Genomic DNA, 23,217 nt, shown 5'->3' on the forward strand with positions numbered 1-23,217 from the left:
GAGTTTGGTGTCTAAAGAATTGTAATTGAAAGCCCTCTATAATGGTAAACTCAGCTATTTAATCAAAGTTCTGAAAATGACATTTTTAGAAAGTTGGCCTTTGCTTGTCGTAACCACTTGTTGCCTGCAGCCTGATCCTGGGTCAAATTACTAGGTGTAGCTAGCAGTTGGTCTTTGGGTATTGTTCCCAGACAGTGAGGCAAAAGGAAAACAAGTGTTGGCAGGGTGAACCAGTCTGAGATAATGAGTGGGAGGGCTGTCATAAACCACATTTGTACATTACAAAGGTCCTTCCTGAGCACGCTCACAAGGGGTTGTCGCTAGTCTTTTGTGGCCCCAGACAAGCTGGGTCCAGGACAGGGAGGAAGGGGGTGCTTGACACCCCAGAAGGGGATGGAAACCTCTAGAAGCTTCCTCTATTTCAAAGTGCATTAATATTGGACCCTTAGAACCAACTCTTCAGTGCACTTTTGGAACTGTGGACTGTGTCAGGAAGGACTGTTGTGCTGCTGAAAAGACCATTGCTCTGCTGGACTGCTGTTTTTAAGTACTGCTGCCCTGCTGTACTGGTCTCCTGCCCTGCTGCCCTCTTGTCCGGATAAAAAAGTCTGGACATGCATCTCTGAACCCAGGGCCCAGAGTGACTTCAAGGTCTTGTTTGTTGGTCTACTGATCAGACACCTCATGGGCATACAGGATTCCAACAGCTTTGATCCTTGTCCCTGGACTCTGCCATCTGTGAGTCATGCTCTCCCAAGTGGTGCCACCCAAGTCTTGCAGCCTTGGAATTTGGCAGAAGGTGCTTTGCCAGCCTATCTGTAGATCTATCTGTGGATCCAGCACAACCAACACATCTCCCCTGCAGCATAGTGCATCTCCCATAGGATCCTGTGCACTGCTTCTGCTGCTCAATGCATTGCTCTCGGAATGGACGCATCACTTCTGCAGTGCGGACTTCAAGAAGTCTGCATCACCTACTGCAAACAATCAAAACCACTGCTGTGTGACCCCACTCCACACAAGGGCATCATCTCATTCAATGCAGCCCATCAGAACCACTACTGCATGACTCGCCTTTAGGCAATGGCAGCGACTCGCCCAACACAGCCCCTTGAAATCGCTGTTGCGCAATAATCATCCACCCAAGGACTTTGCTTCATACTTTGAAGCTCCCCAGAACCCCTGCTGCACGACACATCTACTCGCCTCACCTCTACTGATCATCCTCAACAAGGAACTCTGTATAATTTCACAACCAGGATTTAAGGTACTCTTCTTCAGTGGGCCTTGCTGGGTCCCTGCAGCTGGCACACACTCCATTGTGGTTGCCCTGAACTTGTGATTTTGTCCCAGTCTAGTGCAACCAGATAACCACAGTCGAAACTTTGTGCTTTTTAGCACCATTCATTGAAATCTTTAACATAGCATCTCTCTGGTTATACTGATTGGATTTTTGTTGTGATTTATTTATTCCAAATTACTCTATTTTTCCTAAATTGATGTTGGATTTTTCTTGGGTTGTGTTTTCACTTTGTTACTGTTTAAAGTGCTGCATACATACTTTAAACATTGCCTCTTAGTTAACCCAGACTGTTCTGTGCTAAGCTACCAGAGGGATGAGCACAGGTTAATTTGAAGTCTGCTTGTGACTTCACCCTGACAAGGATTGTTGTTCCTGCTTGAGTATAGTTTCACCCTCCTCAACCAGTAGCAGAATTTCTTACACCATGTTGAAAGAAGGAGCGCAAGCACATTATCACTGGTTAGCAGGGGTAAAGTATACAGAGTTCTATATCCAACAAACATGGGCTTCAGCAAGAAAAGCAAATAAATCAGGGTTGATTTTGGAGAAAGGCTATATTTCCAACACAGCCCCCCAGACAAAAGATAGTGTAGCTAATCAATTCCTTGATGGGCTTTCCTGCCCAGGCAATAGAACTGGGACACTTTGGGGGTGATTCTAACCCTGGCGGTCGGTGATAAAGCGGCGGCCAACCCGCCAACAGGCCGGCGGTCCAAAAAATGGAATTCTGACCCTGGCGGGAACCGCCAACACAGCCCGCCACATTAACACTCCAACCGCCACGGCGAGACCGACAAACAGCGCGGCGGTCACCGCCAACAGCCAGGCGGCAGACAATGTTCCGCCCACACTATCATGACCGGCCAATCCGCCACCTTTTCCGGGGCGGGAGCACCGCCGATAAAAACACGGCGGAAACAGACTACGAACGGGAAAACGCGCACCTCTACGCACTCCACGAGGAAGGAGGACAGCATGGAACCCGAATTAAACATCCTACCTGCTCTTGTCTACCTGCTCATCTACCACGAGTACGAACGCCGGCGCAGACAACAACGGTGAGTACTGCACCTACGACACAGGGGAGGGGGGAGGACGAAAGGTCACGTGCACACACATACGCGATACACCCACCCCCCCAAACCATGTACACACCAATGCAGAGCAACAAGTCACAGTGAAACCACCCAAACCCCCGTAAAGAAAACAAGGACATAATTAAATAGTGACTCGAAATTTATGGGAAAAACACTGATAAGTCACGGTCAAATAGCAATAACAACTCAAAAATCCAAATTCAATATCCAGTGCATACGAAAAACCGAGGCAATAAGTCCTGCACAACTAACGAGATTCAAAGTGTCCGTGGGCCAAAGTGTAGCAACACAAGGGCAAAGCCCACACAGGAGACCTGAGTCCTTTGGAGAGAACACTGCAGGGGCATCTCATGAAAAAACTACAGGCACCTCAGGGGGAAGGGAAGGGGGGGGCACCACAGCCACATGATTCCACGACGCCAGATCCACGAAGGGGCCACCATCCCCACTCGGCCATCCTGGGGAGTGCAAAGCCACAGTCTCTCAAGTCTCTACAGTGGGTGGGTTGCCCACTGATCAATCCTGGGGAGTGCAAAGCAACAGTCCATCAGGTGGATTACAGTCTCCACTGGTCAAGGAGGAGGCATGGTGGGCACAGTGAACCGTTAACAGTGCATGCAGGAAGGGCCCAGCGGAGCGGTGCTTGAGATGGTGGTGCCCAGCGGAGCGGTGCTTGAGATGGAGGTGCCCAGCGGAGCGGTGCTTGGGATGAAGGGCCTAGCGGAGCGGTGCTTGGGATGAAGGGCCCAGCGGAGCGGTGCTTGGGATGAAGGGCCCAGCGGAGCGGTGCTTGAGATGGCGGGGCCCAGCGGAGCGGTGCTTGGGATGAAGGGCCCAGCGGAGCGGTGCTTGAGATGAAGGGCCCAGCGGAGCGGTGCTTGAGATGAAGGGCCCAGCGGAGCGGTGCTTGAGACGGCGGGGCCCAGCGGAGCGGTGCTTGAGACGGCGGTGCCCAGCGGAGCGGTGCTTGGGATGAGGGGCCCAGCGGAGCGGTGCTTGAGACGGCGGGGCCCAGCGGAGCGGTGCTTGAGACGGCGGGGCCCAGCGGAGCGGTGCTTGGGATGAAGGGCCCAGCGGAGCGGTGCTTGAGACGGCGGGCCCAGCGGAGCAGTGCTTGGGATGGAGGGCCCAGCGGAGCAGTGCTTGAGACGGCGGGGCCCAGCGGAGCGGTGCTTGAGACGGCGGTGGCCAGCGGAGCGGTGCTTGGGATGAAGGGCCCAGCGGAGCGGTGCTTGAGATGGCGGGGCCCAGCGGAGCGGTGCTTGGGATGAAGGGCCCAGCGGAGCGGTGCTTGAGATGAAGGGCCCAGCGGAGCGGTGCTTGAGATGAAGGGCCCAGCAGAGCGGTGCTTGAGACGGCGGTGCCCAGCGGAGCGGTGCTTGGGATGGAGGGCCCAGTGGAGCGGTGCTTGAGACGGCGGGGCCCAGCGGAGCAGTGCTTGAGACGGCGGTGCCCAGCGGAGCGGTGCTTGGGATGAAGGGCCCAGCGGAGCGGTGCTTGAGACGGCGGTGCCCAGCGGAGCGGTGCTAGGGATGAAGGGCCCAGCGGAGCGGTGGTTGAGATGGCGGGGCCCTCTTCAGCGGTGCTCTTCTGCATGGCGGGCCCTCTTCAGCGGTGCTCTTCTGCACGGCGGGGCCCTCTTCAGCGGTGCTCTTCTGCACAGCGGGGCCCTCTTCAGCGGTGCTCTTCTGCACGGCGGGGCCCTGTTCAGCATTGCTCTTCTGCACGGCGGGCCCTGTTCAGCGGTGCTCTTCTGCACGGCGGGGCCCTCTTCAGCGGTGCTCTTCTGCACGGCGGGGCCCTCTTCAGTGGTGCTCTTCTGCACGGCGGGGCCCTCTTCAGCGGTGCTCGTCCAGTAGGTCAAGGGAGCCAGACCTGGCCTGGACTCCCTGCTCACTCGCCCTCCGACCGTGCTGTTGCTGGACCCTTCGGTAACGGAGTCCTGGGCCCTTTGGTGTCCTTCCTAACACCTGGGATGGGGCTTGTGGGCCCCTCCTGCTCCGCGCTCCTGCTGGCTGACTTTTCCGCCCTGCTGCCCTTTCGCTCCTTAGATGGGGCTCTCGGGCCCTTGCCTCCCCTAGCTGTTGTGGCTGGTGAAGTGGGCGAACTTGGCTCCTTGGGGGCAGCCGTGTCAGTCCTCTCACGGCGGCCCTTCAGCTTCCTGGTCTCCTTGCCTGGTGGGGGGCTGGCTGTCCCCTTGCTGCTGATTGAGGTGTCACTGCTGGCAAAGGGTGGGCTCCAGAACCCATGCACCACAGTGACACTCGAAGCTGGGCTGGTGGTGGCTGAGGTGCTCTTGGGACTCTTTGCAGATGGAGGGGGTGGGTCAGTGGAGGGAAAGAGGTCAAGATTAGCAAGGAAAACTTTCTTAGGACCAAGGTAAAAGGTAGGGGTAGGGGAAGTGGAGATGGAAGTGGAGGAGGAGGATGTGGTTGTAGGAGAGTCAGGTGTGCTGTCTTTGGGTGCAGGTGCATGTGCTGGAGGCTGTCGTGAGGTGGATGGCTGTTGGGTGGGTGTCTGCCTGCGTTTGTGTGTCTTGGAAGAGGGGGTGACAGACACAGTGGGAGAGAACACAGGGGACGTGTAAATGGCAGTGGGGGTGGTGACTGCACGTGTGCGGACTGGACTGGAGGGTGTGCTGGTGATGGAAGCACTGGCTGATGGTGGTGTGCATGCAGGTGTGAGTGTAGACGTCACAGGGAGGGAGGAGGGAAACGAGGAGGAGGGGGACACAGAGGTGGTAGTGACTGTTGGAATGTCTGCATCTGGGTGTTGCTTGCGTGAATGCTTGTGGGTTCTGTGGTGCTTGCGTCTGGATGATCTGCCCTTGGGTGTTGAGGTGTGTGCAGGCTGGTCTGATGGTGTGGATGGGATAGGCTGAGGAACAGGAGACAGAGACAGGCTGGAGGCAGTCAAAAGAGGGAGGCTGGAAATAGGGACAATGGCTGCCGTCAGTGTTGAGGCCAGAGCATTGAACGATCGTTGATGGGCAGCCTGACCCGAATGAATGCCCTCCAGGTAGGCATTGCTCCGATGCACCTCCCTTTCTACCCCCTGGATGGCATTCAAAAGGGTAGTCTGCCCAACAATGAGTGTCCTGAGGAGATCAATGACCTCCTCACTGAGGGCAGCAGGGGTAACAGGGGCAGGGGCTGAGGTGCCTGGGGCGAAGGAGACGCCCGCCTTCCTGGGCGAGCGGGCACGGAGCGTAGGCTGAGGGGCTGCTGGGAGGGCGGGGCTGGTGCGCTGGGTGAGGACGTGTCGCTGTCGCTGGTGTCACCACCGGTCCCTGTTGTGGTGCTCCCCTCGCCCTCCGGATCACTGGTGCCCTCGGTGTCTGTTCCGGCCAATTCTCCTCCGCCTGATGATGCTAATGCACAGATGCACAAGAAGACGAAGAAGAAGGGTGGGGGGAGAAAAACGAAGACCACGTTGAGTGCATGCAATGTCAACACCGTTGGCGGAGAGGACAGACACAGGAGCCTCATGCACTAAGCCGCGCATTCGGGGTACACTACTCAGTACTTCTGACTAGGACAACAGGTCTAGAGACTACAAAGGCGCACATGTGTGATGCTGGACCATCGATAGCTGTACTTGTCACCCTACAGAGGTGGGGGCCGGGAGCACAGGGCCATGCCTAAAGGAGAGGACTACACTGCAGAAAGCGCCCTGGCCTAATGTCACCCCCAACCCTCCTCCCCCACCCAGACGCCTCCACTGCGCAGAGAGATAGCAGAATGTGCTGATACTCACCCCCTTGTGTCTGCTGTGATGTCCTCAAGCGCCCATCCAAATCAGGGTAGGCCACCGACAGGATCCGGGACATCAGTGGGGTCAGGGTACGACTGGCACCCCTCCTAGGTTGGGAGGCCATCCCCAGCAGTGACTCGGCGGTCTTCCTGGTCCCGCGGCGGATGTCTTCCCACCTCTTGAGGCAGTGGGTGCCCCGTCTGACGTGGACCCCCAGGGCCCGGACTTCCTTGGCGATGGCACGCCATATGTCCACTTTCTGATGGGCGCTGACCTATTTGACATGTACAGGGTGGGAAGGAGAAATCATCATATTCCTGCATGTTAGATGCGATTGGCCCCCTCCTCCCCAACCTTGCCATATGGCACATGCTCTCATCTGTCGTGCGTTGCACTCCTCATTCGCCCCCCACCCCACCAACTTAGCATACACCCCACTCCACACAGGCATAGCCCATTCAATGTGCACCCAGTGTACTTACCTGTTGGTCTGGAGGACCGTAGAGTAACGCATACTGGGGGAGGACCCCGTCCACGAGCTTCTCCAACTCTTCGGAACTGAAGGCGGGGGCCCTTTCCCCAGTCGCAGCAGCCATTGTCACTTCCAGACCGAGGTCACAGCAGCACTTGCAGTATAGGTCCTCTCCTGTGGAAGATCAGGTCTCGAGTGATTAAGCAGATAGAAAATGGCGGTCACGCCCGCGGCGGTGCGTACCGCGGCTGTGCGTACCGCGACCGCCGGCGCACCTCATTATTGGCTCCTGAAACCCATAGGCTTCAATGTTAGCCAATGCGGCTTCGTATAGCGGTCTTCGACCACCTACCGCCACGGTGTGCCACGCCAGCGCATTGACCTCACATCCCATTGTCCCACTTCACAGGTCAGGCAGCTGCCATTTCAAGGGCCCACATGGCATAATTTGTACTGCGTCACACAGGCCGAGGCCTTGCATTGCCACACATACACGCCTTTCAATACATAGATAATCGTCTGCTATGCATGCAGTGGTAAACGTACCTGTGACTTGCTTGACTCTGTGCTCCATGTTGTCCTTCCTAGGCACCGTCCGCTGGGACTTGCGAGGAGAAGGATGAATCCTCGCGTGTACTGACCGCTGGTGGACCTGTCGACAATGGAAGAACGCCACATCATACTACGATACCGACTTGACCGAGCCACTATACATGAACTGTGTGCCCAGCTGGAGCCAGCCCTGATGTCCCCCATCCGCCAACCCACAGGAATTCCCCCTCTAGTGCAGGTTCTGTCAGTCCTCCATTTTCTGGCAAGTGGCTCATTCCAGACAACAGTGGCCATGTCATCTGGAATGTCTCAGCCTATGTTTTCAAAAATCTTGTCTAGAGTGTTGTCTGCCCTGACGAAACACATGCGGCGCTACATTGTATTCCCTGAGGAGGTAGATTTGGCCACTGTGAAGGGTGATTTTTATGCCCTTGGACATATCCCCAACATAATTGGTGCCATTGATGGGACCCATGTGGCTTTAGTACCCCCAAAAGACGATGAGCAGGTGTACAGAAACAGGAAAAGTTACCATTCGATGAACGTTCAGGTGGTCTGTTTGGCTGACCAGTACATCTCCCATGTGAATGCCATGTTCCCTGGGTCAGTGCATGACGCGTATGTGATGCGAAATAGCAGCATCCCTTATGTGATGGAACAGCTACAGAGACAACGTGTGTGGCTAATTGGTGACTCTGGTTACCCCAACATGCCTTGGCTATTGACCCCAGTGAGGAATCCCCGGACCAGGGCAGAGGAGCGGTACAATGAGGCCCATGGGCGAACTAGGAGGATCATTGAAAGAACCTTTGGCCTCCTGAAGGCCAGGTTTAGGTGCCTACATATGACAGCGGGATCCCTGATGTACTCACCAAAGAAGGTGTGCCAGATCATCGTTGCCTGCTGTATGCTTCACAATCTGGCATTGCGACGTCAGGTGCCCTTCCTGCAGGAGGATGGTCCAGATGGTGGGGTTGAAGCAGCTGTGGAGCTTGCGGAGAGTGAAGAGAAGGAAGACGAAGAGGACGACCCAGACAACAGGGACAGAGTTATCCAACAGTATTTTCAGTAGCACACAGGTAGGAATCACCCACGCCATTTAACATTTACTGAATGCCACCTGCATCTTTACTTTATGTATTTCCCCCCAGTTCTTTTAAACTGAAGTTTACTTTTCCCTTCCCTTTTCAGTGCTGTATGACCCACTGCGTGACTTCTGCTTGGTTAGCCCATGGACTAATGCTTATTGACATCGGTATGTTGTCCACACATAAATTACAGAACATTATTGATAAGTAATGTGTTATACATTTGTAATTAATACAGGCTGACTCCAGAATGATTTCTGTGCAGTGAGTGATTTATTTTTAGTGCTATATATTGGTACATGATATTAAAACGGTGAAGGGTGAGGGTGGAGTTATGTCCATGGCAGAGTCCAGTTCTCGGTCGCACAGGTGCATTGTTCATATGGCTGTGGAAGGATGGAGCAGGGGCAGTTCAAGGTTGGACAGGGTGACACTGTGGGACAGTGGAATGACATCCGGGGGATATTAGGCTGGCGGGGGTCTTGGCATCCTACTCTGTCTTCCTTTGAGATCTCAGGTTCCTCTTGCGGGGTGGTTGTTCTTCAGCAGGAGGTGGGGTTCTGGTGGCCCGTCGTTCTGTGGGGGCCTCCTGACCACTAGCGCCGGCGGAGGTGGTAGGCTGTTCCTGGCTAGTGACAGGGGCCCTTTGCGGTGCCACATGGTCCCGCAATGTGGTTTCTATCCGGTTGAAGGCCTGGACTATGGTCCCCATAGCGGTAGCGATGTCCCGGAGTTCATTGCTGAACCCCATGTACCGTTCCTCCTGCTGTGCCTGGATCTCGGTGAACCTGGCCAGTACCGTCGCCATCGTCTCCTGGGAGTGATGGTATGCTCCCATGATGGTGGTGAGGGCCTCTTGGAGAGTCGGTTCCCTGGGCCTGTCCTCCCCCCCCTGTCGCACAGCAGCCCTCCCAGTTGCCCTGTTTCCCCGGGCCTCTGTCCCCTGGACGGTGTGCCCACTACCACTGCCCCCAGGTCCCTGTTGTTGTTGGGGTGTTGGGTCAGCCTGGGTGCCCTGTAGTGGCGGACACACCGCTGATTGACGCGTCCGCGAGACAGAGGCATGGGCCCGCTGGGTGGGAGCTGTGCTGGTGTTCCCAGAGGGGTTTGGGTCTGCTGTGGCCTGTGTCTGTGTGTGGGGAACCGACTGTCCAGAGGTCCCCGATGGTCCGGGCTGGTCGTCAGGCTCTAGGTCGACAGAGCTGCTGTCCTCGCTGGGGGCCTGTTCTGGGGGTGGGATGGACATCTCTGGACCCTCCGTGGCGGTGTGTTGGCGTTCGGGCCCTGCAGGGGTGAAGGAGTATGGTTATTGTTTCTGTGTGTGCCATGGCGTGCATTTTGAGTGCCCTTGTCCCCCAGTGCTGGCATTCCCTTGTGGGAGGTGTTGTGAGGGTTTGGGGGGGGTGTATGGGTATGTGCAATGGTCATGCTTTGGTGGTGGCTGTCTATGGTTTGTGTTGGCATTCAGGGGTTGGTGTTGTTTAGGGTGGGTTGTGCTGGTGAGACATTGGCAGGGAGGTTATGTGCTGGGGGGTGATATTGGGGGTGAGGGAGGGGGGGGGGTTGGCATGCTGGTGGTTTGGGGGGTGAAGTAGTTGAGATTCGACTTACCAGAGTCCATTCCTCCGTGTACTCCAGCGAGGCAATCAGGATGCAGGATGTTTACCACCTCTTGCTCCCATGCTGTGAATTGGGGTGGGGTGGGTGGGGGTCCGCCGCCAGTCTTCTGCACAGCGATGTTGTGCCTGGAGATCATCGAGCGCACCTTCCCCCGTAGGTCGTTCCATCGCTTTCTGATATCTTCCCGATTTCTGGGATGCTGTCCCACAGCGTTGACCCTGTCTACGATCCTTTGCCATAGCTCAGCCTTCCTTGCTATGGTGGTGTGCTGCACCTGTGTGCCGAAGAGCTGGGGCTCAACCCTCATGATTTCCTCCACCATGACCCGGAGTTCTTGGTCCGAAAACCTTGGGTGTCTTTGGGGTGCCATGGGGTGGTGTGGATGAGGTGTGGGGTGGTGTTTGTGGTGATGTGCGTGGTGATATGTGGTGATGTGTGCGTAGATGTGGTGTGGGTGATGAAGTTGGGTTCCTGTGTGTGTTGGGGTTTTCTATTGCTGTGCTCGCTATCTCTATCTCTCTCGCTCTCGCCTTCGCTCCGATTTCCAACTAGTGGGGGTTTGTGGGTGATGTGGGTGTGTGTTTTATAGTTGATTGGATGTGTGGGAGCGTTGTGTGTATGTGTCTCAGGTGTGCGTATTTTAAAATGTCCAATGTGGCAGTGTTTTGGAGCTGGGTGTGTATTTTGACCGCGGCGGTGTGTACCGCCAATGGAATACCGCGGTTGAAAGACCGCCGCGTGGATTCGTGGGTCAGAATGGCATGGAGTGTTTGTGTTGGCGTGGCGGTGGAGGTTTGTTCATCTCCAGTTTTCCGTGGCCCGCTGATGTGGCGGCCTTCCTTGGATGTCGGATTTTTGGCGGTTTCACAGTTGGTGGTCAGAATGACCGTGGCGGTCTACCGCGGCCGCGGCGGTAGAATGGCGGACTTCTGACCGGCGGTAGGGGCCTTTTACTGCCGAGGTCAGAATGACCCCCTTTGTTTCTTCTGCAGCAGCACTTGTTTGTTCTATGACCCTCCAAATCTGTGCCCTAATCACATCAATGGAGAATCCTACTTCTCAGCAGCAGACCCCACCTTTAAGGCAACTAAACTTAACTTTCTCCCAGATGCATTCAGCTTAGGCATACAGTACCACCATAGCCAAAAAGGTGGTCAATCCTGCCCTTTATGTCAGACATTGATCCCAAACCGAGGGCAAACTCTGCCCACAATGCTAATTAAACAGCAGAGAAATTGAAGTGTTTGCAATCACAAAAATGCTTTGTATGTTAGCTCACAGTCAAAAGAGATTGGAGTCAATGATATAGGTGCAACAAGGAGAAGGCTATTAAATGGCTATTGCACAGAAATCATGGTGAGGTAAGTGAAAAACAAGAATTTGTTAAATGGAGTTCCATTGCATATTATGGCCCTCATTACAACCCTGGCGGTCGGCGATAAAGTGGCGGTAATACCGCCAATAGGACGGCGGTAAAAAAAATGGAATTATGACCATGGTGGAAACCGTCAACACAGACAGCCACTTTAACACTCCGACCGCCACGGCGGTAGCAACAAGCACTGCGGCGGCAACCACCAACAGCCAGGCGGAAGACAATGTACCGCCCACCCTATTACAATAGGCCAATCTGCCAGCTTTTCCGGGGAGGTACCAACGCCATCAAAAGCACGGCAGAAACAGTACACTGATGGGAAACAACTCACCTCTTGACACTCAAGGAAGAACCACGACACCGTGGAGCCCGAGCTGCACATTTTTTCAATGCTGGTGTACCTCCTCATACACCAGGAACACGAACGCCAGCGAAGACGACCACAGTGAGTACTGCACCTAGCACACAAGGAGGGGAGGAAAAAGAGAGTGACAGACACACTCAACACCCTCACCCCCACCCTCACCCCCAACACCATACACACAAACAGATTCAACAACATTACATATACACCCCGTGACCCTCAGGAATAACACAAGGACAAAAGGAATGGATTAAAATGAGTGTAATAGTACAGTTTTAGATAAATACGTCCTTAAAGCAATAAACAGTATGTACAATATATACAAAAGGAAGGACAATGCCCACTCCAAAATGTCAGTGGCCCACGGGGCCACAACACATAGGAGAGAACACTGCAGGGGCATCAGGTCGAAAACACACAGGCACCTCAGGGGGACGAGTAATGGTGGGCACCTCAGCTGGAAGAAGGTACAACGCTACTGCTCTTGGAGAGGGCTACATGCCCACTGCTTGTTCCTGGGGAGTGCAAAGCCACAGACTCTCTAGTAGGTGGGTTACCCCCTGCTTGGTCCTGGGGCGTGCAAAGCCACAGTCTCTCTAGTGGGTGGGTTGCCCACCGCTTGGTCCTGGGGAGTGCAAGGCCACAGTCTCTCAAGTGGATGCCTTCTTCCACTGGTTCTGGAGGGGGCTTTGTGCCCAGTGTGCTTCATCCTGCCAAGAAGGGGGTGAGCGGATGCATTCTTCTACTGGTTCTGGAGGGGGCTTTGTGCCCGGTGCGCTTCATCCTGGCAAGGAGGGGGTGAGTGGATGCCTTCTTCCACTGGTTCTGGAGGGGTGTTTGTGCCCAGTGTGTTTCATCCTGCCAAGGAGGGGAGTGGGCTTTGTGTCCGGTGTGCTTCATCCTGCTAAGGAGGGGGTGAGTGGATGCATTCTTCCACTGGTTCTGGAGGGGGATTTGTGCCCAGTGTGCTTCATCCTGGATGGTGCAAGGTCACAGTCTCTCACCTTGGTGTCACACCTGCAGGTGTTGCAGGGGCCAGGACGCACTGCAGCCTGTGTAGTCACAACTACACACTGATCGCCAGCAGTGACAGCTGCTCAGTGGATGTCAGTTGTGATGCAGGTGGTGATGCTGTCAGTGGTGGTGGGAGGCTCCAGCCCTACCCCTGCAGCCTCGGATGGCTGCCCACTGGGGCTGCTGCTGGCAGTGGTGCTGGCCGCGGTGCAGGTGACGGTGCTGGCCGCGGTGCAGGTGGCGGTGCTGGCCGTGGTGGGGGGAGGCTCCAGCCCTTCCCCTGCAACCTCGGACGGCTGACCACTGGGGCTGCTGCTGCTGGCAGTGGTGCTGGCCACGGTGCAGGTGGCGGTGCTGGCCGCGGTGCAGGTGGCGGTGCTGGCCGCAGTGGGAGGAGGCTCCAGCCCTTCTCCTGCAGCCTCGGACGGCTGAAGTGCCATGGCTGGTGTTGTGTGCCCCTTCCTGACCTAGGCAGATGGTGGTGCCTCCTTGCTTCTGCCAGCTGGTATTCTTTTCCTGCCCTTCCTGGGTGGTGGTGCCTCCTTTCCCTTGCTGGCTGGTGCCCCCTTCTTGCCCTGGCAAGGTGGCAGCCCCTTCTTGCTCTCGGCAGGTGGTGCAAGCACACTGGCTGTGCTGACGGGTGCCTCCTTGGAGCCTCTCACACCTGCAGTAGCTGCAGAAACCACAGTGGCCATGGACTGTGTTGCTGAGGTGCTGGGCTGGGTTCTGGCCACCCTGGCCTGAAGTGAAGGACGGGGGGGAAGGGTAGGGAATAGGTCAAGGGTGGTGAGGAAAAGCTTCTTGGGGACACTGGGGTGAGAAGAGGGTGAAGGTTTGGGAGTGGAGGAAGAGGGAGTGGTTGTAGGAGGTTTCTGTCTGCTGTGTTTGGGTGCAGGTGCATGGGCTGGATGCTGTTGTGAGGTGGATGGCTGTTGGGTGTCTGAGTGCTTGCGTTTGTGTACTTTGGAAGCAGGGGTCACCGACACAGTGGGCGAGGACACAGGGGACATGTGCATGGATGTGGGGTGATGACTGCCAGTGAGGGGCGTGTAGTGATAGGTGTTCTGGTGATGGAGGTAGTGGATGAGGATGTAGTGCATGCAGGTGTGAGTGGAGACGCTACTGGGAGGGAGGTGGATGACAAGGAGGAGGGGGACACAGTGGAGGCAGTGGATGCAGGTGTGTCTGCATCTGAATGGTGCTTGTGTAAGTGCCTGTGGGATGAAGTGGGGTGCTTGTGTTTGCCTGAGCCACTTTTTTGTGTTGATTTGGGTGAATGCTGGTCTGCAGGTGTGCTTGGGATAGGCCGGGGTTGCGGGGATTGGGACTGGGTAGAGGAAGTTGGAGGAGGAGGCTGGAGACATTGACAATGGCTGCCATCAGTGATTTGGCCAGAGCCTGGAATGCTCTCTGTTGGGCCGCCACACCAGAGTGAATGCCCTCCAGGTATGCATTTGTTTGTTGTAAATGCTCTGCTAGACCCTGGTCGGCATTCAGTATAGTTGACTACCCAACAGAGAGGGATCTCAGAAGGTCAATAGCCTCCTCACTGAGGGCAGCAGGGCTGACTGGGGCAGGGCATGAGGTGTCTGGGGCAAAGGAGATGCCGATCCTCCTGGGTGAGCGGGCACGGGAAACATGGTGAGGGGCTGCTGGGAAGGCAGAGCTGGTACGGGAGTGGCGGTTGTACCTCTAGTTGGGGTGGGCACAGAGGTGTCCGCCACTGCCAGGGAACTGTTGGTACTGTCCCCTTCTGTCTCCGTCCTGGTGCTCCCCTCGTCCCACTGGTGCCCTCACTGTCGGTGGATTCGGCCTCCATGCCCATGTGGGATGCAGCTCCCTCCGTCACCGGTGCCTCTGCTCCTCCGCCAGATGATGATGATGCACTCAAGGACAGGGTGACAAAACAAAAAGGGGGGGGGGGAGAGACAGATGATACACTTGGTCAATGCCAGCAACCACACTACCGTTGGCGTACACAACTCACACTGAACAGCCCTATGCACTAGGCCATGCACTACCAGTTACAATGCTAGTCACCAGCCCATGGGGGTACAATGCCTAAAGCCATTAGCTGCACACCTGAAACCCACAGGACCCTGCCCAGTAATAGATGCCCATTAACATTATTGTGGTTGGAGTGCATCTGAGCTTGCCTATCATGGAACCTACCCTGCCACGTTCGCCCTGGCCTAGGGGCACCCACAGCCCACATCCCCCACCCAGGTAACACCTTAACGCTTGCAAAGTAATGAATCAGAATCTGTACTCACCCCCTTGTGGCTGCTGTGATGCCTTCAAGAGCCCATTCAACTCCGGATAGGCCAGGATGCGGAACATCAGGGGGGGTCAGGGTACGACAGGCACCCCTTCCTTGTTGGGAGGCCAGCCCCAGCTGGGCATCCACCGATTTCCTTGACTAGTGGCGTAGGTCCTTCCACCATTTATGGCAGTGGGTGCTCCGGCTGACAAAGACCCCCGGGGTCTGCACCTCCTTGGTGATGGCACGCCAAATACAGTTTTTCTGATGGGCGCTGACCTGCAGATAAAAATACAGGAGAAAAGGTATTATTCACACCGTCCGGGCTGTCATACTCATGGTCCACCATATCCCTCCCGTCCCCTTACACACATACATTGACCACCATACATGCAGCACTCTGCCCAGGACCCCTCAGCCCCACCCACACGAGGCTTACACACACAGCACTCCATACATTCATGCCCCACGCATCATGCTCACAGTGTATTCACCTTTTGGGCTGGAGAACCATAAAGTAAAGGGTACTGGGGAGGGACCCCATCAACCAGTCTGTCCAACTCCTCTGCAGTGAAGGCAGGGGCCCTTTCCCCAGACACTCGAGCCAGGGTCGCTTCCAGACACAGGTCACAGCAGCACTTGCAGTGTAGGTCCTCTCATGTTAAAGGTCAAGTAACAAGTGAGTGAACAGATAGAAAATGACAGTCACGTCCACAGCGGTGCGAACTGTCACCACCCGCGTACATCGCCATTGGCTCCTGGAACCTGTAGGCGTAATTTTAGGAGGGAGGGGGCCGGCAGGAAGCACACTACCACTCATTCATTCACTCACGTACATCCATTCACAACGCTCATCAACATTCAAACATACACGCACGCACCAAACATTCATTTAACAAACACACACACACACTTTCCTTCAGCCTCTGAGGTCCCAGGAGGGTTGGGACTGCTGCCTTCCCTCATGAGGGACAGCAGCAATCCCAACTTCGTCACAGAGTGAGATGGGGTCAGTGAGACTTCTGACCCCACCCCACTCTATTACAAGGTGTCACTGATTGACACTCGCCCTGGGCACCTCAGGGCTCAAACATGAAGCACCCAGGTCGGAGTCAATGGTTGACGCTTCCAGACACCACCGAGGGGAGGGCATAGAGGCAAATTTGCTGAGCCGAGGAGGTCATGCCCATAGGAGCTGTGACCTCTTCAGCCCAGCAACATTCAGCTCAGGCAGCTAGGAGTCTGTGCAAATCATGCATGTCCTGGCTGCCTGAGCTGAACACAAAGAGTGTCTGTCAGGCTAACCTTTGCTCAGCCTGACAGGCACTCTTCATGAGGGGCAAAAGGTGGGGGGGGTGGCCCCTCCACCCTAAAGGACGGGCAGCGGCTGCAAGTAGTGTAAATGTTTGATGAGTAGTTGCAGAATTATGTGTGCAGGGAATACAGGACATTGACATTTCCTTTCTTCCACATAGTATATTTAGGTAAGAAGAAAAGGAGATCATGTGGGTAGATTAAAACCTAAGGTATTTCTTAACATTAAATTTTAATTAATCATTGTCTTCCATATGGATCAGAAATTGACAACAGGGCAAATCTTAATTACTTTTAATGTCCACAAGGTAGATACATTATATATTTTCTGAGCATTTGACACACTATATATATTATATACATAACACACACACACATATATAAATATATATATATAGTCAAGTGCACAATTATACATAACATATACATAAAAAATTAATACACAATTTTGTGTGGTCCTTGTCCTTTAAATGCATTGATTTGTGGGATGTGGGTGTTCATCTATTATTTCATAATACATAGACGCTGCTATTACAGCACCCGGAAGGACCATGTCTCCGATTTATCATGGTCGGAGAGAAGCATTTTGACTAATATCTGATCACAGTCCTTCGCACTTGGAGTTGCATAATATTGGACACTATACAATAGTAAGGATACTGCTCATCGTGCTTTTGGACACCTCAGGTCTAACTCTGAATGTCTATTACCTACATATACAAGCAAATACGTTTTAGCCTTGAAAAAGTCATGTAAAGACAAAACACGTGTCGGCTGTCGATGTTTGATGCTACGAAATGTTTGGCTCTCGATGTTTTGATTCTACGAATTGTCTCAACTTGGCGACGTCTTTCTCGACAATAAACTTGCTGATACTACAATTATTTGAACATCCATTTTTGTCTTACCATGGAGAATTAAAAGACACTAATATGGAAACCAGGATGTGCTGTGGTTTTGTCTTTACTATTATTTCATATTACACCCAGAGGTAGTCTAATCAGTGGATGAGTGGACTACAAAATCCATGGTTCCTTACGTGCTCCTTGCACTTAAAATGAATCAGTTCACAGCTTGTTTTTAGCAAAGGGACTCCCCCATGTAAAAAAGGTTGATGTGTTTTAGGCGTTTTCACATTTTGGCATCCTCAGGACCAAAGATAGTTCAAAATGTGCATTCCTCCATTTTCTTACCCAATCCAGTCCAATCCTGGGTCAATGAATCCCTGGGCTCCACTCCGTAATGATTCATCATGCAGTTAACATCATTGACAGCAGCTCTGAGGGACTGAAGATGGTGGCAGACTTGGACAGTATGATATTCCTCAGCCAGGAGAAAAATCTTTTGTTGATGAAAGTACAGACAGCCGTATAATGAATGATGCTGGGTTTTATCATAAAGATAACGATAAGGTTCATTACAACTTTCAGTTTGCTGAGATGGTTAAAATGTCCTGTTGGTTTGCTCCTGAACAGTTGCAGGCCAAACATCTTCCAAGGGATACTGAATATTGTGTTGTTTCTTCTATACTTCCAGGGGTACTCACTCTCATTACACCACAATGCTTCTCAGACCCCCTATCACCTTTGCTAGACAACAGTGCTTCTCAGTTTTGTAGAAAATGATAGTAATTTCAGCTTTTTACTAAAATGTGAAGCCAGACATGACCTAGACCTAGAAGGCTATTATTTGGGTTATCCTTTTTATTTTAGATACCTAGATATAGTTCGATTGTTATGGGGATTCAAGTCCCTTCAACTATTATGGAAGGTATGCTTTGTGAATCTTTAGGTTATTGCTTACGGCACTGCATTAATTTTGGCACTCAGGGTAGTTGGCTACGTTATGATTTCTTTCACTTCTCTCTTTTGATGAATTGGGGTGCACTTTCTCTCATTTTTCATTTATATCGTGTGAGGACGTGCACACGGGTGTCATGACTATCATTATGTCATTTATTTTTCTTATTTTTCTTCTTTACTTAATAAAAGATGTCACCCTCCTTGTTAATCTCTACCACATGATATCTTTTAGGTTATTTTGTTGGGTGTTATGGACTACTAGTCTGTATAATGGTGGCCTTCTGTGTAATCCAATTCTTTAACTATTTATCATGTCACGCAAAGTCACATATTGAGATAGGTTTCTCATCATAAAAGTCACGGGGGTAATGGTATTAGATGTGCAGTGGGACGAGTTCTAGTATAATCATAGTTACAATTTATATTTCTTACAGCCCTGATGAAGTCTTTGAGAATATTTGTCTCATAGGACGAAACACGTGTTGGCTGTTGTTGCATTATGGATATTGTTTTCCAAGGACGGCTTTTGTTGCCTTAATGGACATTGCATTTCTAGATTAAATTGAACCTTTGCCTTTTAATCCCGGTCCGACTTATATTTGATGAGTTTGAACAAAATACCAAGATCTGACACACATGGAGGACTGAACTTTTATTCATGAGTGCCCTGACATCTGTTTGTCACTGTTTGGTTTCTATCAGAAACATTAGAGGAGGGAGGAAGATCCTCCTGCCAGGAGCACCGTGCATTTAAGAATGTATTCATTTTGATTTGGTGATTCACTGTGAGCGCTGTTTCCTATGACTTTCTTCCTTATCGTACAATCTTGTTTCCTTAGACCTAGAAGGCTATTGATGTGATTGGCTGTTGTAATGTAGGCTGCAACTGACCTATAGAGGAACTGTACTAAAAACCCTGACTACTGGCTGAGTAGGCCCCCCCCTTGTCCTAAATCTTCACTTGCTTTCTTGGAATGTAATATAATTGTTTTTTTATTGTGCTGGTTCCATTCCATGATACGTAAAGCCCCTTCGGAGTACTTCAGAGGAAAGGAGTGCATACAACAGTCAGTTCTGTCCAGAACATATGTCTAACTTTGGAAATCAATTGTATAATATGCCATGGGAGAAAATGAAACTCAATTTAATAAAGAGATGGTAAAAAAAGGAAATGAAAATCCTTACAATGGAATATCATTAACTCATTTAAAAAGGTAAATTTAGAGAACAGAGATTTGTTTAGCATGGTTTGTCTAAGACATGATGATGTATTGCAGGACTACGTAGCAACTGGCCTCAAAAAAGACACTCCAATAATTGCATTGGTTCACCAAACGGGGCGCCTGATTTATAAAACCTTTTGCATAGGCAGAAAGTATTATCTAACAGTGCAAATAACTGACTTTGAGTCATGAAATCAAGATCTGTGGATCCTTATGCTTGCAAACAATGCTTCTGTTGAAAGTCTAATGATGCGATGGATACAGTTATAAATACTAAATTTAGAATGGCAACACGTTTCTTCTTAGGGTGAGGCTACTCGACTGTTGCCTCACCCTAAAGTCATAGGGGGTCATTACAACCCTGGCGGATGGTGTTAAAGCTGCGGTAATACTGCAAACAGGGCGGGGGATAAAAAAAAGGAATTATGACCCTGGCGGAAACCGCCAACAAAGACAGCCACTTTAACACACCGCCCGCCATGCCGGTACAGACAAGCAGCGCGGCGGTCACCGCCAACAGACAGGCGGAAGACAATGTACCGCCCATAGTATCACAACCCGCCAATCCTTCACCTTTTCCAGGGCGGATTCACGATGGATAAAAACACGGCGGAAACAGTTGCTGCAATGGGAAAACGCTCACCTGAACACATCCCACGAGGAACGAGGACTCCATGGAGCCAGAACTCCATATACTCATTGCGCTTGTCTTTCTGCTCCTCTACGACCACCATCTACGTAGGTGCCGAAGACAACGTTGAGTACTGCACCTACGACATGGGGGAGGGGAGAGGCATAAGTTAGGGGGACACCCACGGAACACCCCGCCCCCCACCCCCATCCTCGCATATTACAACATACACACCAATGCATCCACAAAAATCACAGTAACAACCCACAATCCCCCCGGAAGAATGAAAAGACAAAGCGAAATCCGTTCAAACATTGTAATGTTGCAATATACATGTCTTGCAAAAATATACAGATATATACGAAATTCTGGCCGAAATATATACATTACGAGAAGTAGTGCAGATATGTACATAACAATGTCTGTGCACCAACAGTCCAAAAATGCATGGGCGAGGCCCACAAAAGATACCTGACCACAATCGGAGAGAACACTGCCGGGGCATCAGATAGAAATACTACAGGCACCTCAGGGGGAAGGCAAGGGGGGGGCACCTCAGCCGGATGACTACAAAGCCAGATCCACAACGGGGCTCCATGCCCACTGTGCCATCCTGGGGTGTGCAAAGCCAGAGACTCTCAAGTCTCTACAGTGGGTGGGTTGCCCACTGTGCCATCCTGGGGTGAGCAAAGCCACAGTCTCTCAAGTCTCTACAGTGGGTGGGTTGCCCACTCTGCCATCCTGGGGAGTGCAAAGCCACAGTCTCTCAAGTCTCTACAGTGGGTGGTTTGCCCACTGTTCCATCCTGGGGAGTGCAAAGCCACAGTCTCTCAAGTCGATAACATTCTCCACTGTTTCTGGAGAGGGACTGGTGCCCAGAGTGCTTCATCCTGTGCAGGACTGAGGTAGTGGATGCATGTCTCCACTGGTTCTGGAGGGGGACTGGTGCCCAGAGTGCTTCATCCTGTGCAGGACTGAGGTAGTGGACGCATGTCTCCACTGGTTCTGGAGGGGGACTGGTGCCCAGTGTGCTTCATCCTGTGCAGGACTGAGGTAGTGGATGCATGTCTCCACTGGTTCTGGAGGGGGACTGGTGCCCAGAGTGCTTCATCCTGTGTAGGACTGAGGTAGTAGACGCATGTCTCCACTGGTTCTGGAGGGGACTGGTGCCCAGAGTGCTTCATCCTGTGCAGGACTGAGGTAGTGGACGCATGTCTCCACTGGTTCTGGAGGGGGACTGGTGCCCAGACTGGATTAGTCTCCCCGTGAAAGTTCCTGTCCTGTCACTGTCCCAGTTGCACATGGGATAAGGATGCTTGATGCTTGATGCTTACCCGGTGCATGCCCTGTTCAGCGGTGCTCTGCCAAGGCGGTTCTGGGCTGTTCAGCGGTGCTTTGCCATGGCGGTTCTGGACTGTTCAGCGGTGCTTTGCCATGGCGGTGCTTGCCCTGTTCAGCAGTCTTCACCATGGCGGTCTTTGCCCTGTTCAGCGGTGTTTTGGGTGCAGGTGCAGGTACTGGAGGCTGTCGTGAGGTGGATGGATGTTCTGTGCTTTGCCATGGCGGTTCTGGACTGTTCAGCGGTGCTTTGCCATGGCGGTGCTTGCCCTGTTCAGCGGTCTTCACCATGGCGGTCTTTGCCCTGTTCAGCGGTGCTTTGCCATGGCGGTACTCGTACGGACATTGGTGTGTGGCATGACGTTCCCTCATAGCCCACCTGGGCTGTGGCAGCCGGGGCCCTCCTGGGCACTGACTCCGGCGGTGGCGGTGGTCCCCTGACCAGTGATGATACTTGGGCCCTCCTGGGCTATGACTCCGGCGGTGGTCTCCTGACCAGTTACGATACTTGGGCCCTCCTGGGCTGTGACTCCGGCGGTGGTCCCCTGACCAGTGACGATACTTGGGCCCTCCTGGGCTGTGACTCCGGCGGTGGTCCCCTGACCAGTGACGATACTTGGGCCCTCCTGGGCTGTGACTCCGGCGGTGGTCCCCTGACCAGTGACAATACTTGGGCCCTCCTGGGCTGTGACTCCGGCGGTGGTCTCCTGACCAGTGACGATACTTGGTCCCTCCTGGGCTGTGACTCCGGCGGTGGTCTCCTGACCAGTGACGATACTTGGGCCCTCCTGGGCAATGACTCTGGCGGTGGCCTCCTGACCAGTGACGACGGTCCTGGCGGTTGTGTCTCGACCGCCGGGAATGATGCCGCCCTTCTCCGCCGTGACACTCACAACAGGCTGGGCAGACTTCCTCTGGCCCTTCCCCACCTTTGGTGGAGTCACAGCTGACTCTCCAATCCCCTTGGAACCCATGTCAGTTGTTTTCCCACCAGGAGTCTTCACACGGTCCCGTCGTCCACTCTCCAATTTCAGAGCCTTTACAGGGGGTGGGCTGCCAGTGCCTTGGCTCCGGGTCACACTGCCTGCCCTGGTGGCCGGTGCACTCCACAAACCTTGAACAGGCACCACTGGTATTGGAGGCTTTTTGGCTGAGGCGATACGACGGGACTGATGAATTGGAGGGGGAGTGGGGGCAAAAAGGTCAACTTTACAGAGGGACAGTTTCTGATGAACACTGGGATGGGTAGTTGGAGGGGGTCTGGGAGTGGAGGAAGAGGAGGTGGTTGTAGGAGGTGTCACTTTAGGTGTTTTGGGTGCAGGTGCAGGTACTGGAGGCTGTCTTGAGGTGGATGGATGTTGGGTGTGTGATTGCCGGCGTTTGTGTACTTTGGGAGGGGGCGTCACAGACACACTGGGAGAGGACACAGGGGACGTGTAAATGGCAGTGGAGGTGGTGAGTGCAGGTGAGCGGCTTGGGGTGCTGGGTGTCCTTGTGCGATTCATGGTGCCTGTATATGTGGAGCATGCAGGTGTGTGTGTAGACGAGACTGGGAGGGAGGAGGGAGAAGAGGAGGAGAGGGACACGGTGGAGGCAGTGGATGTTGCTGTGTCTTTATGTGGGTGAGGCTTGCGTGAGTGCCTGTGGGTTGTGTGGTGCCTATGTTTGCTTGAGCTACTTGTGTGTGCTGACTTGTGTGCGCTGACTTGTGTGCATGCTGGTCTGTAGGTGTGCTTGGGATGGGCTGGGGTACAGGGAATTGGGTCTGGGTGGAGGAGGTTGGAGGGGGGAGCTAGACACAGGGACAACGGCTGCCATCAGTGCTGAGGCCGGAGATTGCAGGGTTCGCTGAAGGACAGCCTGACCAGAATGAATGCCCTCCAGGAATGCATTACCGTGTTGCAACTCTCGTTCTACACCCTGGATGGCATTCACAATGGTAGACTGCCCAACAGTGAGTGACCTGAGGAGGTCAATGGCCTCCTCACTGAGGGCAGCAGGGGTGACTGGG

This window comes from Pleurodeles waltl, chromosome 1_2, assembly GCF_031143425.1.
Source record: "Pleurodeles waltl isolate 20211129_DDA chromosome 1_2, aPleWal1.hap1.20221129, whole genome shotgun sequence".
NCBI classification, from domain to species: Eukaryota; Metazoa; Chordata; class Amphibia; order Caudata; family Salamandridae; genus Pleurodeles; species Pleurodeles waltl.